Source organism: Podarcis liolepis (assembly GCF_965112155.1).
Source record: "Podarcis liolepis genome assembly, chromosome: 15".
NCBI lineage: Eukaryota > Metazoa > Chordata > Lepidosauria > Squamata > Lacertidae > Podarcis > Podarcis liolepis.
Window position 1 is genome coordinate 6,346,559 of NC_139566.1, and position 17,621 is coordinate 6,364,179.

General features: G+C 44.8%; 3 long non-coding RNA genes across 3 annotated transcripts; 2 read left to right on the forward strand and 1 right to left on the reverse strand.

Annotated features, from left to right (window-relative positions):
- Positions 1-481: 481 nt before the first annotated feature.
- On the forward strand, positions 482-3,165 carry LOC310694385. The gene is made up of 2 exons (XR_014519645.1): positions 482-566; positions 2,432-3,165. It is a non-coding gene; the product is annotated as an uncharacterized lncRNA (long non-coding RNA).
- Positions 3,166-6,007: 2,842 nt separating this feature from the next.
- Positions 6,008-8,940, reverse strand: LOC310695130. Its single transcript, XR_014519942.1, has 2 exons — positions 8,897-8,940; positions 6,008-6,618 (listed from the first exon to the last, which is right to left on the reverse strand). It is a non-coding gene; the product is annotated as an uncharacterized lncRNA (long non-coding RNA).
- Positions 8,941-12,562: 3,622 nt separating this feature from the next.
- On the forward strand, positions 12,563-17,221 carry LOC310694068. The gene is made up of 3 exons (XR_014519517.1): positions 12,563-12,676; positions 16,558-16,746; positions 16,795-17,221. It is a non-coding gene; the product is annotated as an uncharacterized lncRNA (long non-coding RNA).
- The last annotated feature ends 400 nt before the right edge of the window (positions 17,222-17,621 follow it).

Genomic DNA, 17,621 nt, shown 5'->3' on the forward strand with positions numbered 1-17,621 from the left:
AAAGAAGGAGACTCCACCACACTCCTTGGCAGCAAATTCCACTGCCGAACAGCTCTTACTGTCAGGAAGTTCTTCCTAATGTTTAGTTGGAATCTTCTTTCTTGTAGTTTGGATCCATTGCTCCGTGTCCGCTTCTCTGGAGCAGCAGAAATTATGCTTCGGAGGATAGTAAAAAAATAAGGTCGTGATCTTAAACAAAACAAAACAAAATCCTTAGGCTCTGGATCTCAGGGACAAGACAAATGCATACAAACTCCATTCATCTCGACATAATTGTTCTTTAAGGCAGCCCTATAAATGCCCCCTTTGGACAGGATGGAGAATCACAGTGTTAGTTACTGCAAAATAGCTTTAATCACATACACTCAAAAAGGTAGGGTAGGAACACAGTCCAGGATTACGCACCGGATGATGGTGTTGTGGAGGACAATATTTGGAGACCTCGTCATTCTTGTGCGGTGCCTCATCACTTGGGAAAGGATGCACAGATCTCTATAAAAGATCCACAATCCAGGAGTTATTCACTCACTCGTTGGATCCGATAATCGCAACAAACTCTACTACAGGTGAGCCCCATTCCAGTTTTGTTCATTTCTGCTATGTCCTTATTTGAGGGGAAACAAAAGTTATTGAAGTAGTATTCTTGCAACTCTGCTTTTGCACAGCCTGACTATTATCAGTGTCCTTCTTGATATTTTGATATCTTGATATTTTGCCCTTTGAGGAGATGTTGCTAGAGGGAAGCATAATTGTACAGATTCCAATTCTAACCCAAGACTTACATCAGGTTCCTCACTGGAGCAAGGTGGTTTGAGTATATTACATCAATCCTGGCCAAACTGCACTGACTACCAGTTAGTTTCTGGGTCCAGTTCAAAGTGCTGGCTTTAAACCTTTAAATGTCTCAGGACTGCAGCACCTCAGAGACCACCTCAGGGCCAGATTTAGGTTTGATGAGGCCCTAAGCTACTGCAGGTAATGGGGCCCTTTATATGTCCAGCTGTCTGCCGCTGTTTTTTGTGTTGAATATATGCTATATGGTAATCTATGGACCTAATAGGAATCTAAAGCCATTTGCATGTGTTGCCATGCAACCAGTCCATGCAGAATATAGGCACCCTATATATATAGAAAGGAGCAAACCAGTGATATTTTAGGAAGCAGGTTAGCAGACAAGGCCCATGACTTACATCACAGGAGCCTACACAACACAAAACACTGTTGCTGTATGTAGATTTTATTTTTTATTTTTTATCTTATATTTTGGAAATGTACCCCCAGTTGTTTGTTCCTTTAAATTTTTTTGGGGGTGCTCAAAAGAGCGGGGCCCTAAGCAATAGCTTGTTTAACTTATACGTAAATCTGGCACTGGACCACCAGCCCCAATTTAAACTAACTCAGAGCCTGCAATCATGATCTGAGGTCCTTCTTTGTGTTCCCCCTCCAAGAGACCTCTGGAGGATGACAACACAAGAATGGTCCTTTTCTGAGTTGGTTCCCCATTTGTGGGATGCTGTCTGTTGAGAGACTTGCCTGATGCCTTCACTACATATCTTAAGGGACCAGGCGAAAACATTTCTCTGTCGCCAGGCCTTTGGCTGATTAAACGTTTTATGGCCTCTTAAATGGGTTTGTTGTATAGGGGTTATTTGACTGTTTCTGTTTTGTTATGTATCCCCCCCCCCGCCATTTTGTATTTTTATGCTGTGAACCACCCTGTCGTCTTCAGATGAAGGGGGTATACAAATTTAATGAATAAAAATTGAACAAATAAAGCTACAATGCTCTAGATTGCCTGCGAACAATCAAGTAGAAAGGTAGAGGTAACGTAGCCAGGACAATATTGAAGCCAAGCAAAAGTGAAGTTAGATAGTTTATCAGAAAAAAATAAAGAACCAATCAAAACAGGAATTTATCTCAAAATGGGAAGTCTTCAAAGTTTATTTGAAAAACAGCTACAGTAGCTGAAACTCTGTCGCAGTGTTTGAATAACTTTAGTAGTAGATTTAAGAAAGATCTGAAATCTAAGATAAATCAATAATTAGTTAATGTAAGATAAAAACGTGTATTGGCAACAAATAATAGATAATTGAAATAAGGAATGGACGGGAGGTGGGGGTCTATATTCCAAGGACCACTTTTTGCTTTATTGATTTGTAACTAAGATTGCCTTTATCACTGTTTTGTTTGTATTTTTTTGTCTTGTCTTTTTCTTTTTTGGTGTATCAATAATTTATTTATTTTTTTAAAAAGAACCCAAGCAAAAGTGTAACAACAAAAAACGCACTTTTAGGATCGCTGAGATGGGAGGACAATATTTGAAAATCATTTCTCTATTGGACTTCCTAATGCAGAACGTGTATCTAATGTGTTTCCAATATGCCTGAGGACGTTGTGTGTGCTTAATGGGGAATCCCTTGATTTCTTTCAGCTCCGCCTTCCTTCTCCGTTGCTAAGATGTCGTGCTGCTCCTGTTGTGGTTGCTCCCCCTGCTGCTGCAGCTATTGTCCTTGCTGCTGCTGCTGCTGCCCCTGTTGCTGCTGCCCCTGCTGTGGTTCTGGTAGTAGTGGCTCCAGCAGTGGTGGTTCCTCTTGCTGCTGCCCTAGGCAAGGAGGCTCCAGCAGTGGTGGTTCCTCTTGCTGCTGCCCTAGGCAAGGCAGCTCCAGCAGTGGCAGTTCCTCTTGCTGCTACCCTAGCCAAGGTGGCTCCAGCAGTGGTGGTTCCTCTTGCTGCTGCCCTGGGCAAGGTGGCTCCAGCAGTGGCAGTTCCTCTTGCTGCTGCCCTAGGCAAGGCGGCTCCAGCAGTGGTGGTTCCTCTTGCTGCTGCCCTAGGCAAGGCGGCTCCAGCAGTGGTGGTTCCTCTTGCTGCTACCCTAGGCAAGGAGGCTGGTGCTGAAGAAATTCAGTCTTGAGACCTGCTGCCTCATCAGCGCTGCCTGATGCCTCGAATCCACCAGTGCCTAAGTGTTACATTTGCACCTGCCTCCTTGTTGAACCCTAAATTCTTCTCATCTTCTCTTTACTTTGTTGTCCTTTAATGAGGCATGCCACACAAGTTCTCTTTATCATAGGATTATCTCTCTTTCCTTTCTTCTCTTTGAATCACTCCTCTGTGGATACAAAATCTAACCGAATTCACAGCAAGTAATAAAAATCCCAAAGCATCTATGTCATCTTCTTGCCTTCTTTCACCTTGATATGTGGGAAATTGCAGTAGCTCCATGAAATAATGCAGAGGGTTGCGACCAAGGGGTCTTCCTTCTCTTTTGAGCAAAATCTCCGAGGTTACCTGGACAGCCTCAGAGGCAAAAGTGAGCAGAACAATGGATGCAAATGTTATCTATATTCAGGAGGCTGGTTTCTACACATATCCACACAAACACTGATCTCAGGCAGGCAAGCAAGCTCCGATAAGAATTAATGAGTCTCTGGCAGTTTTATGTACGTTTATTTACAATTTACATCCAGAGAGCAGCTCCGGGCCTGCCGCCATTAGCTAAGACTTGGTCACTCTGATTCTCCGCCCTTGTAGCAACACGTAGGGAGCCAAAGTCCAGTCCTTCCTCTTTTGTACTTCCTTCGCATCTTAACCCTTTCAGCTCTTCTGGTTCGAGGAGAAGGTGGGTGAACTCCCCCACCACGCTATCAAACGACAATTCCTCCAAACACTGTCTCCCTCCTGGTTGCATAGCAACCCCCTCAATGTCTTCTATCTCCTCCCCTCCTTCTGCCTGTGAGCTCTCCGAGTCTGGGAACTCTTGATAAAGGGGGGCCAAACTAACCCACTCCTGCTACAATCTCTCGCTTCCAGTCAGACTCTGGCTCCCTTTGTACTGTCAGTCCTTCATCTCCAGAGTCTGACTCTTCCCAGGTGTTCTATTCAGCCACATCCCCGACACATCTCTATCCTCAACTGAAGCAAAGAAGAAGCATTTTAGAGTTCTGAGAAATGTTCCCTCTAGATAAAAACAACATCAGTGGAGGCTTGTGAGTAGGGCTGGTTATGGTTGGATTCCATTTGGAAAGAGAACGTTTTTATGGAGGAATTGTGGCCTGCCAACTAGAGGTAACAGATCTCAAACATGTCAGGAGTGCAGCCTACACTCGAGTAGGACCCTGGCAGAGACACAGGCCCAACTGGCATGTTCTCTCCTGCCTGGTCAATCGTTCGGGAGCTTCAAAAGCTTTCTTCAGCCCGAACATCACAGCGACCGATGCCAACTGACACTGGCACACTTAGGGATCTGCAGAGTTGCACATCATGCGTGACAGACCTCAGCAACTCAGCATTTTGGCTAATCTACTTTATTTACATATAAACACACACGGAGCACTGCAACATGGCTCCCTCTCTCTCTGTAGCATCCGTCAGCAAAGAGCAAAAGAACAAAGGACAATAGTCCTACTTCACGGAACACAGTAACACAAACATCCTTTCTCCATCACTCCCCACTCTGTGGAGTCAAAACATATACCATAGACAAACAATCCTATGATTAAAATAAAAAAAATCCTTCCAGTAGCACCTTAAAGACCAACTAAGTTAGTTCTTGGTATGAGCTTTCGTGTGCATGCATGGAATTTTTTTTATTTTGACTATGGCAAACCAACACGGCTACCTATCTGTAACTGAATCCTATGATTGCAACCATAGATCAGGAATTCTAACAAAACATTGGTATGTTCAGTTGAAGGGCCCTAATCGGAGAAAGCCCAGCCATCCAACATGACACTTGGTGGGCATAAAGTCAGCATCCTCAGCATAGCCCGGCCTGGTTCTCTCCATGAGCATTGGTTCCTCAGACATCAAGAAAGGAGAACCGGGCCATACTGGGAGAGCAGCTGTGTGAGGTTACCTGCTTCACGCCCTCTCAAAAATCCACACCTAGGGCCACAGCCCCTCTGGCACCACCACCCCACGCTACATGTCAGGGATGTTCCCATTCTGGCAGACAGAGAGGAATCCGAAGAGGAGGGAAGAGAGCCACAGAGGAGTAGAAACCTGATTCCTTCACACAGTGAAAGCGAGATAAGCCTATCTCACTCAGGAATGCAGCCTGTCAGTTCTGAAAGTAACACAGAGCTGAATGAACAGGATGCAGGAGAAAAAAAGGGGGTTAGGCTTGACTCCAGAGGAGGAGACTGAGTCCTTTAGAAACCAGAAAGAGGTGGGGGAAGAGGTGGAGACTGGCTTGCTTCAGCTGGAAAAAGAATCTATTCAAGTCAACTGACTCCGACAATGACGGATGAGTTAAGGAAGCTCTGACTGCTAAACCCTGTACAGTCAATATATATAATATGTGTGAAAGAGCATACAAAGCTCCTTCGCAGCACATTCACATTGTTTGTCCATTTAGCCCAGCATCATTTATGTCAGCTTGGAGCAGCTCTTCAAGAACTCAGGTCCTGGATCCCTCAAGTTGAATATGCAATACATTGGAATTGGTATGGCCTGCATCCAAAGCATGCACTCCTTATGCACATTGAACTGTTGGAAGGTCTCCCCACCCTTAATTTTTACCACCAAAATCCTACCCAATAAAGAGAATTTCATCCTCCCCCATGTATCCATACCTTGTCCAATCTTACTCCACACAACCACTTAATTGTTCTGGATCAGATTAGCTTTCTTATTTGTTATCCAAATACAGTGGTACCTTGGTTTAAGAACAGTCTAGTTTATGAACAACTTGGATTAAGAATGCTGCAAACCTGGAAGTAGGTGTTTTGGTTTGTGAACTTTGCCTTGGAAGCAGAACATGTTCCTCTTCCTGTTGAGTGTGTTCCATTTGTAAATTGAGTCCCCCGCTGCTATGGGAAAGCATGCCTTGGTTTAAGAACGCTTTGGTTTAAGAATGGACTTCTGGAACGGATTAAGTTCGTAAACCAAGGTACCACTGTATTTCACTTTCTTCTCCACCTTAATACTCGATATTTTTTGCACCTGGGTTCACAGCAGCACTCTTGGAGATGTGTATGCATGCAACAAATTAAAATAAGACTATGTATGATAGTTTACCATTTTATTCATCGTCATGCGGGCAACTACATGCTACAACAATAGAGGAGTTAGGAAGGAGAAGAGAAGAGACAGAAAGGTGAGCATCCCACTCATTGAGGTGGTCATGGGGACACTGTTAGAAATACCTTGGGGAATTTCATTGTGAAGGGTAAAGAAAGAAGAGAGGAATCTACAATGTGTGGGGGTGGGGAGGAAAGGAAGGTACAGAGTTGAGACACTGAGCTCAGCAAGGAGTCAACCATAGGTCACTGAAACCAGTGCTATCATGCTGATAGTGTTGGTAATGGTGGTGGCTCTGGACCACAAGCCATAGACACCTGCTTGCCTTCAGAGCATCCCTTGGCATCCTTCAGCACCTGCATTGCTTGGGAAAGCAGCATGTGGAACCGCAGCAGGAAGACCCACAGCACCCGGAACCACAGCAGGGGGAACAGCAGCAGGAGGACTGTCCTCCACAGCAGCCGCTGCAGCAAGACTGACCACAGCAGCAGGGGGAGCAGCAGCAGCAGGGGGAACAGCAGGACGGCTTGCAGCAGCAGCCAGAGCAGCCACACTGGGAACAGCACGACATATTTGCAGTGGGGAAGGAAGGCAGAGCTGAAAGGGAAGAAGACATTGCCCTTGAACCAACCACATCATCCTCAGACACATTAAACTATCTACATGTCAGTGCCCTGCATTGTAAGGTAAAGGTAAAGGTATCCCTGCCGGTACGGGCCAGTCTTGCCAGACTCTAGGGTTGTGCGCTCATCTCACTCTATAGGCCAGGAGCCAGCGCTGTCCGCAGACACTTCCGGGTCACGTGGCCAGCGTGACAAGCTGCATCTAGTGAGCCAGCGCAGCGCACAGAATGCCGTTTACCTTCCCGCTGGTAAGCGGTCCCTATTTATCTACTTGCACCCAAGGGTGCTTTCGAACTGCTAGGTTGGCAGGCGCTGGGACCGAATGGCGGGAGCGCACCCTGCCGCAGGGATTCGAACTGCCGACCATGCAATCGGCAAGTCCTAGACGCTGAGGTTTTACCCACAGCGCCACCCGCATCCCTGCCCTGCATTGCGGAGACTGGCAAAAGTGGGATTTGGAATTAATGTTTCTATGCTCAGCAGTGCTCTTAGTGCACCTAGAAACTCCATTGGCTGCTACCCTTCAAAGTTTAGATCTGAAGTCTCTGTGGCTTTACATCTACAAGGTTTTACTTGAGAAATAATACGGGATAGACAGAGTCTGGAATGTTGCTTTGTTATAAACCCTTGGAAGTGGGTGTCTATTTATTTATTTATTTATTTATTTATTTATTTATTTATTTATTTATTTATACATACCCCACCCTCCCCAGCCAAGGCCGGGCTCAGGGCGGCTAACAAGCAATAATAAAAACAAGTTGAATGAATACAACTTAAAAACAAGATTAAAATACAACATTAAAATATTGAAACATTAAAATATTAAAATACAGCCTAATCACAGGAGGAGAAAGGAAAAAGAAAGAAGAAAGAGGGGGAGGGGGAGGCGAGGGAATCAAATTGGCTCCAAGCCAAAGGCCAGGTGGAACAACTCTGTCTTACAGGCCCTGCGGAAAGAAATCAGATCCTGCAGGGCCCTGGTCTCATGAGGCAGAGCGTTCCACCAGGCTGGAGCCAGTGTTGAAAAGGCCCTGGCTCTGGTTGAAGCTAAACTAACTTCCTTAGGGCCCGGGACCACTAGAGTGTTGCTATTTATGGACCTTGAGGCTCTCTGTGGGGCATACCGGGAGAGGCGGTCCCGTAGGTACAAGGGTCCGAGGCTATGAAGAGCTTTAAAGGTCAAAAGCAGCACCTTAAATCTGACCCTGTACTCCACTGGGAGCCAGTACAGCTGGAAAAGCACTGGGTGAATATGCCCCCATGGCAGAGACCCCGTGAGGAGCCTCGCTGCAGCATTCTGCACCCGCTGGAGTTTCTGGGACAGCTCCAAGGGCAGCCCCGCGTAGAGCAAATTACAGTAGTCAAGCCTGGAAGTGACCGTCGCATGGATCACTGTGGCCAGGTCAGGGCGGGAAAGGTAAGGGACTGAGCCTCTTGGGCTTGCCAATCAGAAGGTCAGCAGTTTGAATCTCCATGATGCAGTGAGCTCCCATTGCTCTGTCCCAGCTCCTGTCAACCTAGCAGTTCAAAGGCATGCCAGTCCAAGTAGATAAAAAGGTACCGCTGCGGCGGGAAGGTAAATGGCATTTCTGTGTGCTCTGGTTTCCATCACAGTTTTCTGTTGCACCAGAAGTGGTTTAGTCCTGCTGGTCACATGACCAAAAAACCTGTCTGTGGGCAAACGCCGGCTCCCTCGGCCTGAAAGCGAGATGAGTGCCACAACCCCATAGTGGCCTTTGACTGGACTTAACCATCCAGGTTAAGTCCATCCATTTCTTAAGGAAATCAGCCCTGAGTGCTCACTGGAAGGACAGATCCTGAAGCTGAGGTGCCAATATTTTGGAGAAGAGAAGACTCCCTGGAAAAGACCCTGATTGAGGGCAGAAGGAGAAGGGGAGGACAGAGGACGAGATGGTTGGACAGTGTTCTCAAAGCTACCAGCATGAGTTTGACCAAACTGCAGGAGGCAGTGGATAACAGGAGGGCCTGGCGTGCTATGGTCCATGGGGTCACGAAAAGTCGGACACAACTAAACGACTAAACAACAACCATCCGGGGGTCCTTTACCTTTTTACCTTACCTAAACCCAGGGATAGTCTGCCCATAATGTGGCAAGAGGCCCAGAATGGTTCCCAAGCATAAAATCAATGGTGCGAGCTAGTGCCTTTGCAAGATCAGAGACGTTGGGAGACCTTAGCTCCCCTGTGGTCAAGAAAGCAACAACAATGAGCAAACTCTGCTCATTGACTTACCTTGTTCAGCAGGAGGAGTTGGCGTGAGTTTAGGATCCAGTGATTGTGTGAAGAACTGCTGGGGGTGGGGCTTTTTATACGGCTCTGTAGAACCTTCCCCCAGCAGTGAGGCATGACTCAAGAATGCTGACATCTCCCTTAATCCTCAATGGTTGGCCTCTACCGCACCGTCATCCAGCATGCATGCTTGACTGTGTGGACATCCTTCATTTTTAAATGTATGTAATTAAATATATTCAACAGTAGTTAACCCTGTCATTCTCCCTCCTGTCCAAAGGAGTCATTTATAGGATTGCTTTGAAAAGGATTATGTTGAGAAGAACAAATGAATGGGCGTCAGATGAGCTTCTAACCTCCATCCAGAGCCTGAGGATTTTATTTCTAGAAAAAAACTTTTGACTCCCTACCAATTATTTCCAGTGGTCATAGGTTTCCCATAAGAAATATAATATACACTAAACACACACCAATTTCAAGTCTGACTTTAAAATAATCATAGACTTGGAAGACACAAGATCTACCCACTTTGGAAGAATGGCAGATGAAGGTGATGGACTATATGGAATTGGCAGAAATGACTGGCAGAATCCGAGACCTGGGAGAAGAGTCGGTGGAAGAAGACTGGAAGAAATTTAAAGACTATCTACAGAAATATTGTAAAATTAATGAATGATAGAATGATGTTGGATAGCAACTAAGGGGTTTCCAGCTGTAATGATTTAAGAGAATATGAAAAAAGGGTTATAAATGGGTTAAAATCTAATGGTAAGGATTTGCTGAACCAATAAATTGAAGTGGAATACAAAAAAGGGAGGTATGAGGAGGTCCGGGAAATAAGCTAAAAGAAAATAAGTAAAAGAAAAAATGTATGTTTTTAACTGTTTTTGTTTTGTATTTTTCTTTTTTCTTTTTCATTTTTACTGTTATATTTCAAAAAAATTTAATAAATATTTTATAAAATAAAATAAAATAAAATAATCATAGAATTGTAGAGTTGGAAGGGACCCACTGTAATGACCGCTCTGCCATCAACCGGAGGGCACCCTTTGCGTGGCTGCGAGCAGCACCCCGTTTCCTGAGACAACAGCAGAAATTCCTGGTCCATGTCCCCAAGTTACAGCCCTTTGAGGTTCCCACCAAACTCAGTTCTAATGAACCTATCTGTGGCAGGGGGAGGCGGAGCTCTTTGCGTAGTTAAAAGGGGCGGAGTGAGAGTGGAATGCTCTCTGTTGGGAGTGTCTGAGAGTGTTCAGTCAGCTGAGTCGGAGGGGAGTCACTGGCCATATGCTGAAAGGTTGTCAGTGGTCTCCCCAGTATTGCAATAAAATGGGGGTGGGCACTCTGCATAAACAAACGTCTCCCAGAGCCGCCCACTTCCCAGACAGACCTGATTACCCTGATATGCCCCAGATCCCCGGCAGGGACTGGAAGAGATACACGCCCAATGCCTAAACCAAGGTCTTCCTATATCTGAATTTTTAAATAAAGCTGTGGCCAATTTAATCCCATAACACATTGGCATGAACCATTCATTTCTTTCAGGTGGCTCTTGGAGTCGGGGGTCTCTGCCTGGGCATGCAATAAAAAGCTGTAACTATTTTGTGGCCAAATGTGCGTTTAACCAGTGAGATGTGCTTTGTGATATAGCCAAATGCTCAAGAATCATTATTTTTTGTCAATGTTTCCAACCTCTGGAAGGCCACAGTTTCCTCATCATCTGAGTAAACAGTACTTATGGAGGCAGTGGTCCAGGAAAGTGACTTTAGATTCTGAATGGTCTTATGGAAGGACAGAGTTCTTTGTTTTAGGGGTGGGGAACCTGTGTCCCTTCATATATAGTTGAACTGCAGATACCATCAACACCAGTCAGCAAGGCCAATGGTGAAGTTTGATAAGAATTGGGAGTCCAACAATGTCTAGAAGGACACAGGTTCCCCATCTTTAGGGTGGACGGTACTGATGGATGCAATGGTGCAGAGAAGTAATTTCAGACTCCTGACCCAATGGTCTTATGGGTCACTTAGATCAGAAGCAGGGAACAGCCAGCATGGCCAATGGTGTCCAAAACTCTAGAGGGCAGCAGGTATCCCAGATCTAAGATCTAATTAGGTCAATGAGTGAATGAAGACGTCTCCATTGCAAGCTCTTTTTCTCAAGTTCCATTTGGCCCTCCCTGGACAATGAGGCACCACTTAAGAATGACAGGTGTTGAGTAGCTACTGAGGCAGATGTTCATCCTCTATGTTGTCTGTTGCTGTGTTCCTTGCCAGCACTCACATCATTTCATTAAAAGGGCGCGTGCTGTGGCATATGATTAAAGCCAACATCTGCTAATAGCAACCCTATGGTTCCCACCTTTGACCAGAAGTCATTCCAGGATACAAGGTGAACCTGCTGTCTGATCCTAATGGAGCAGATTTGGTGAGTGTGGAAGCAGAGTTTCATTGCACAATTGCAATGACTTTGATGAATCCACCACATATGTTTTAGCTTAAGATGCATATAAAAATGCATCTTTTTGAGGGAAAGTGTGTTGAAAATAATGCAATTTGGGTGCATGTGGTTTTAAACAACAACAAAAATCAGAACAATGCTGGAAGTTACTTACAGACACAAATGAAATCGACACAAATTAGAAACAGAATTATCTACACAACCCTGATTTGAACATACTAAAATATACATTGAAATGCCTATCATGAATGAAAACAGAAACTTAGATGATTTTCTTAAATAAATTTGAAATTAATGTAAAGGTATAATAACAATGTGTGTGTGTGCGCGCGGACGCCAACTGAAAAACATTTCTTTCTTTCTTTCTTTCTTTCTTTCTTTCTTTCTTTCTTTCTTTCTTTCTTTCTTAAAACTAATTAGAATTAATGTCACATGAATTCCATGTTAGAATGGAATGAAGGGGCTTATGGTATGAATCAAACAGAAGTCACTGAGCTAAACCAATGGGAATGTATCCAACTAAGACCAAATCAGAGCAGACCTATTAAAATAATTGATCCAAGTGAGTCATGTCCATTCATTTCAGTGGATGTACCCTGAGTATGGCCAACATCGCATGCACCCCATACAGGCGGAAATTTGGTGATGGTAATGCTTTGGGAAGCTGTATCTGGTCCTTGAGTGACCATTCCCTGCTTCAAACCATTCTTGGGATCCATCGTCATAAGATCAGGGTTATTATTTTAAGGTCGCCAGTGCCACTGAAGCCTCACTGGTATCTTAGGTAGCCCACCTGACTTTGCTGGGTGCCAAATGTCTTCCTCAGTAAGCGTACTTAGTATTATATGTCACATGGATTCTGTGATTTGATGGGAGGCCAACAGCAACATTAAACCAGTATGTCTCCATTGGGATAAGCATACGGTGAGACCTTCCGGCTCGTGAATCAGGGTCTGTCGTCATCAGATCCCGGAAGACAGCTTAGTAAAATGTCCAGCATCCTTGATATTCTCCCATTTAAATTAATACTCTGAGTGCCTCTTGGACACGTGAGCAAATTACAGTGTTATTAGACGAAACTAAGTTTAATAATAGACCACAAATAGACTTTGTTCATCACAAATACAGTGAGGACCAAGAAGGATCACGGACCGGATGTTGGCACACGGGATGTAAATGCATTTTGATGGCCAGAGGAACTGGGCATGCTTTGAAGCTGTCTCACTTCCTTCGGAAAGGGCTCCCAGAGCTATATAAAAGGACTCCAGCTCCTCAGCCCTTCATTCACTTGACTTCATTGTCCTTCCACTGACCACTCCCAGTAAGGTAAGAGAAGTTCTATCGATTCTTATGACTTGGAAAAAGAGAGGGTAGGAATAACCTTTGACAGAATGGAAGCTATTCCTTCATATTATGAGACTGTTGTGTAAGTGGGTGCTAAAGTTAATGACCAGCCTGTTCTCTGCTGGAGAAGTACAGTAGTAGAAGAAGAAGAGTTTGGATTTGATATCCCACTTTATCACTACCCGAAGGAGTCTCAAAGTGGCTAACAATCTTCTTTCCCTTCCTCCTCTACAACAAACACTCTGTGAGGTGAGTGGGGCCGAGAGACTTCAGAGAAGTGTAACTAGCCCAAGGTCACCCAGCAGCTGCATGTGGAGGAGCGGGGAATCGAACCCGGTTCACCAGATTACGGGTCTACCGCTCTTAACCACTATACCAAGCTGGCTCTTGCAACTCGCAGGTAGAGCCTCTGCTTTGTATGCAGAAGGTCCCAGGTTCCGTATATTCAAGTGGGACTGGGAATAGTCCCCAGTTATGAAACCCTGGAGAGCCACAGCCACTCAATGTAGGGAATACAAGGGCCAATGGTCAGACTCAATATAAGGCACCTTCCAGTGTTCCTGTCCTCCATTGGTTATGAACTAACGACCTTCTGTAGGATGCAAACTCTCACTTAAAATTAAGTTTCTTTTTTAAATGATATTTAAAAAGTTTGCTGCTTTTGTTCATTGCTGACATCTAACAAGAATGGAATCAGTTGGGAGATTTCCTATTTCTCTTGCAGAAATCCATTAAGGGATTTCATTAATTTAATTGTATCTCAGTTTGCTTTTGTCCTCAATTTAGATATACCAACCCTATATTTTTAACTCTGTTCATGTTGAAAATGGTGAGCTTTGGGTCTTGTAATTGGTTTTTGATGCACCTGTGGCCAACTGATAAAGTGTGTTGTTGTTCACGATACCACATTGGTTGTGAATTGATAACCATTGATAGAACGTAAGATTGTTGGTAGAAAGTGAGAAAAGACTTGAGACTTTTGCATCATTACATCGCAGGGAGAAGAACATCAGTGAGGGTGTTGGGGTTCCCTCCCCGGCACTTTTCATGTGAAAACCTACTTTTTGTGGCTGAATCAGAGCAAATGGCAATCTGCAGAAAACCCAAATTCCCATTTGTTCCGATTCAGCATTAAAATAGTGGGCTTTCCTGGGAAAGGTGGGAGGGGGCAAAACAAAGGTTTTTGGACACAGACAAGGAAAGCGTGGAATGGTACCTTGAAAGCGCAGAGCAAAAATTAAGTGTGGGATGGGTCCTCCAACTTTACCCTCCCATTTTGAGAACTGTTCATTCCTATTTTCTTGTTTTTCTTACAAAAGTGTCTCCGGTACAAAGTCCTTCTGAATGAAAGTGAATTTCTGAACTTCTCCATGTAGTTTCTGAATGGTGAAATACCCAGTGTGTGTTTCAGCCCTATTCAGAGAAGACCTATTTAAATAAATGTCCTTAAGTTAGATGTGGTCATTTATTTTCGTGGGTCTATTCTGAGCAAAGCCAGTGTTGGATTCCTACAACCCATTCTGTGCATGTGTGGAATTCTCAGCCACTGAAAATCCACCGTTAGTTTGTTGTGATGGATGAGGGAACCAGGGGGCTAAGACCCAGAGACCAAAACAGGAAGGGGCCAAGCCTATTGCTTCTGCTAAGAATGGTAAAAATGACCATCAGAAGCTGAGAAAAGTGTGGAATGAAGAAGTAACGAGTGAGAATAGGTATAAAAAAAACCCCACAAGCAAATCTGGATGAATTCAAGATGATTGTACATTGTTGTATAACCAACTGCAAACAAAACAGACTGGACACAAAATCTTTATTGATTTTTTAAAATGGTAAATTACAACATTAAACTGCAGATCCACGTTTTGAGCACATTTGAAACACAATTTAAAACACATGACTTCCCCCAAATAATACAGGAAACTTTGATTTCCCCCTCACAGTGCTACAACTCTCAGCACCCTTGGTGAACTATAGTTCCCAGGATTCCTTGAAGGAAGCCATGTGCTCTGAATGTGTTTATGGTGTGGATCTGCCCTAGATGAGCAGTGGGTCCAAAAGTGCACCCCAAATCCCCCACCCTAGCAAAAGTGGGGAGGCCACATCACCATATATTCTCCAGAAAAGGACTCAGATACTCCTACGGTTCAGGAGAAGATTGAAAAAGAATTTACAAAATGGTCAGCAAACTTCCTTTCTGAGACTACTTCAGATGAGCCATAGTTAAATGCATCAAATTGGTAGGACCTTTGCTTGGTAGCAAAGGAGATCTACAATGGTGGGGAATTTGACCATAGAAGGCAACTTCCCATGACCAAACAACCCCTATGTGAATTTTGGGCACATCCATTTTGTTAACAATATTGAGTAGTCTCATTATAACAGGAGGGGGGTTGGAAAAATGAAAGCACCAAACATCACTTCAGACAAGATTGTTCAGGATCCTGGTAGGATACAGCTGATCACCAAAAACATACATTTATTATACTATGATGCGGGTGATGCTGTGGTCTAAGCCACCGAGCCTCTTGGGCTTGCCAATCAGAAGGTTGGTGGTTTGAATCCCCGCGACGGGGTGAACTCCTGTTGCTCTCTCCCAGCTCCTGCCAACCTAGCAGTTCGAAAGCATGCCAGTGCAAGTAGATAAATAGGTACCGCTGCGGCAGGAAGGTAAATGGCATTTCCATGTGCTCAGGTTTCCGTGATGGGTGTCCCATTGTGCCAGAAGCAGTATAGTCTTCCTGGCCACATGACCCAGAAAGCTGTCTGTGGACACATGCTGGCTCCCGAGGCCTGAAAGCGAGATGAGCGCCACAACCCCATAGTTGCCTTTGACTGGACTTAACCGTCCAGGGGTCTTTATCTTTACCTTTTATTTATTTTACTACCAATAGAACAGAATTTTAAAAATTATTATAGCAATATGTTTTGGTTTCCACTTTCATCAATTGCTCTAAAAAAAAAATTAGGTGGCAGTTATAGAGCACTGAGGATGGGGTGAAGAATCTGTAGCCAGATATTGGGGAACTACAACTCCCATCAGCCCCAGCCAGCATGACGAGTGGCCAGGATTATGGGAGTTGTGGTCTGACAATATCTGGAAGCCACTGGCTCCCCACCCTTGCCCTAAATTATAAATGCCACCAGTAGAGTGGTTATGTTGGTTGGGAAAAAATATTGCTAGCAATTTACTGTGCATTCCACTTCACTAGGGGGGTATACCTTATACTTACTTAATGATAAAACGCTCGTCTTTGAGTATGCCAACAATACCATGGTAGTCTGAGTATGCCTTGCAAACCAGTCCTGCAAAGCTACTGAAACATGACTGCTCGTGACACATCAAAGGTTTCAAATATGTAGCCTACCCACTAGAAAAAGATTGCTACTGCAGGTGAAGAAAGATGCAGGTGAAGCTTGCTTGTTTTTTGCAAGCTTGAGCTGGAATGCGAAGCATGTTTTAATGAAAAGAATGGGGGGGGGGAACCCTGCTAAACTCTCCCTTTCAGTTTCACAATAACTTGGGGACCTGAAAAATGTGGCAAAAAACCTAATTGTTCTTCTTTGGCTTTTCTTCAAAATGAAAAGGTTTGTATTGCCATTGTGTTGCCCATATGATCCCTGATTGACCGGACTGTGTGTAAGTCAATAAGAATCTCCATTCCATTTCTTTAAGATGTAAATAAATGCCAAAGATGGAGCAGTAAGAGGAACGGGGAAAAAAAAGCAAATTGTGTTGGGTATGTGTGGGGGTCTTGGAGAGTATTTGCAACACCCTGGGAAAACCATGCAAGAAATGGTTATCCATCAAAAAAACCAGGGAGCTTGCCCCTAATATATGCAATGCCTTTTTTATTCCATTTCAGCTTCACCTCCACTCCGTAAAACATGGGCTGTAATGATTGCTGCGCTGTGCCCTGCTGTGGCCAGTCCTGCTGTGGCCAGTCCTGCTGCTCCCCCTGCTGTTGCCAGACCTGTTGCTCCCCCTGCTGTTGCGTCCCTTGCTGCTCTCAATCCTGCTGCACGCCTTGCTGCAGTCAGTCCTGCTGTGGCCAGTCCTGCTGTGGCAGTTCCAAGGGCTGCTGCCAGTCCTGCTGTGGCAGTTCCAAGGGCTGTGGTCAGTCTTGCTGTGGCAGTTCCAAGGGCTGCGGCCAGTCCTGCTGTGGCAGTTCCAAGGGCTGCAGCCAGTCCTGCTGCGGCAGTTCCAAGGGCTGTGGTCAGTCCTGCTGTGGCAGTTCCAAGGGCTGCTCTCAGTCCTCCTGTGGCAGTTCCAAGGGCTGCGGCCAGTCCTGTTGTAGCATCCCTTGCTGCCAAACCTGCTGCGCCCCCTGCTGTCCTCCATGCTGCAGTACCAAAGGATGTTGCTCCAAGAAATGCTAAGGAATAAGGAATGCAGTCTCAACAGAAGCTGCCAGGTGGAATTTACATCTTTGACAGAGTCGCCCTGCTGAATTAAGCACCTAAAGCTTTGAACCTCCCCCCTTCTCTCTCTCTCTCTCTCTCTCTCTCTCTCTCTCTCTCTCTCTCTCTCTCTCTCTTCTTCCCCTCCCTTTAATCTTTTCTGTGAAAGGGGGAGCCTTTTTAAGGTCAGACGCGATGTTCTTGGTGCCTGGGGTCCTTTCAATCATAGTTCAATAAACTTATATGAGGACTTGATATTCTTGTAGCCTGTCATTTGTGAGTCTCTCTCCTTTCTCCCCCACCCCGCCCCAATGGTTTCCTAAGAATATTCTCATTCCTATTATTCTTGCAATTAATTTATTAATCATCTTCTAAACCACTGATTCAGGGCGGTTTACACGTAAGGTGATTAGAAATGCAAAACAACAAGTGTATTTACAAAGAAGGCTAAAACCATACAAAGTCATGGTGGAGACCCATTTATCCAGCTGGGAAAACCTGTTGGAACAAAAGCATCTTTAACTGTTTC